This window comes from Pristiophorus japonicus, chromosome 1 (assembly GCF_044704955.1).
Source record: "Pristiophorus japonicus isolate sPriJap1 chromosome 1, sPriJap1.hap1, whole genome shotgun sequence".
Classification (NCBI taxonomy): Eukaryota; Metazoa; Chordata; class Chondrichthyes; family Pristiophoridae; genus Pristiophorus; species Pristiophorus japonicus.
In genome coordinates, this window is record NC_091977.1 from 372142207 (window position 1) to 372144272 (window position 2066).

Genomic DNA, 2066 nt, shown 5'->3' on the forward strand with positions numbered 1-2066 from the left:
CACTGACTCCCATCTCCGTAATTTGGAGGAAGTACTAAAGCGGTTGGATCGGGTAGGCCTACGAGTCAAGAAATCCAAGTGCCTGTTTCTCGCACCAGAGGTTGAATTTTTGGGCAGAAGGATTGCCACTGATGGAATCCGCCCAACAGAATCCAAAACAGAAGCAATTCGCCTGGCACCCACGCCCCGGAATGTCTCAGAACTGCACGCCTTTCTCGGGCTACTCAATTACTTTGGGAATTTTATGCAGAACTTAAGCACACTGCTGGAGCCTCTCCACGTGCTACTCAGGAAGGGGTGCGATTGGTTTTGGGGGGGACGCCCAGGAACGCACCTTCAATAAGGCACGCAACCTTCTGTATTCCAACAGTGTTTTGACTTTCTTTGATCCAGGTAAAAAGTTAGTTCTCACATGCGATGCATCAGCGTATGGGGTCGGGTGCGTTTTGCAACATGTCAATAGTGCAGGCAAATTAAAACCCATAGCTTATGCCTCCAGGTCACTTTCGCGGGCGGAGCGCGGGTACGGAATGGTAGAGAAGGAGGCACTCGCGTGTGTGTACGGTGTCAAAAAGATGCACCAATATCTTTTCGGGGCCAAGTTGGCGTTAGAAACTGACCACAAGCCCCTCACATCCCTCCTATCCGAGAGCAAGGCAATAAACGCCAACGCCTCGGCGCGAATTCAACGGTGGGCACTCATGCTGGCGTCCTACGACTATACCATAAGGCACAGACCAGACACAGACAACTGTGCCGATGTGCTCAGCAGGCTACCCCTGGCGACCACGGAAGGGTCTGACGAACAGGACTGTAAGATAGTCATGGCAATCAAAGCCTTTCCTGAGTCCACAGGTTCGCCCATGACGGCTCGCCAAATCAGAGCCTGGACGGCCAGCGACCCCACGTTATCCTTAGTAAAAAGATGTGTCCTAACCGGTGACTGGGCAGAGGCTCGCAATGCCTGCCCCGAGGAATTAAAACCCTTTCACAGGTGCATGCATGAGCTATCACTACAAGCAGACTGCCTGATGTGGGGCAGCCGAGTAGTCATTCCTCTGCGAGGCAGAGAGGCATTTGTCCGGGAGCTCCACCGCGAGCACCCGGGGATTGTTCTCATGAAGGCCATAGCCACATCCCACGTCTGGTGGCCTGGTATTGACGCAGACTTGGAGCTCTGCGTCCGAAGGTGCACCATTTGTGCCCAACTCAGCAATGCCCCCAGGGAGGCTCCACTGAGCCCCTGGCCCTGGCCTACCAAACCGTGGTCGCGGGTGCACGTAGACTATGCGGGCCCATTCATGGGCAAAATGTTCCTCGTAGTTGTAGATGCATTTTCAAAGTGGATCGAATGCACCATTTTAAACTCGAGCACAACCTCCACCACTGTGGAGAGCCTCGCAACCATGTTTGCAACGCACGGAATCCCTGACATATTGGTCAGTGACAATGGTCCGTGCTTCACCAGCGCGGAATTCCAAGACTTTATAATTGACCACGGCATAAATCATGTCAAGACGGCACCGTTCAAGCCGGCCTCCAACGGCCAGGTGGAGAGAGCAGTACAAATCATTAAACAAGGCATGCTTAAAATCCAAGGTCCCTCGCTGCAGGGTCGCCTGTCGCGACTGCTGCTGGCATACAGATCTCGTCCGCACTCATTGACTGGGATCCCCCCCGCGCAACTGTTGATGAAAAGGACTTTAAAAACAAGGCTCTCATGAATCCTCCCAGACATGCACGAAATCGTTGAGGCAAAGCGCCGTAAGCTGACTGAGTACCATGACAGAAATTTGAGGGGGAGATGGAATGAGATAGGGGACAAAGTGTTTGTACTAAACTATGGCAGGGGTCCCAAATGGCTTGCAGGGACAGTAACGGGCAAGGAAGGAAATAGGCTACTGGTAGTACAAATGGACAATGGCAAAACCTGCCGGAGGCATGGAGACCAAGTCAAAAGCAAATTTACCAACAACACTGCGGAACCAGAGGCAGACTACAATATGGAACTCGCATCACACCTGGTGGACAGACAGAGGGAACGACCTGAGGAAAGGGCAATCCCA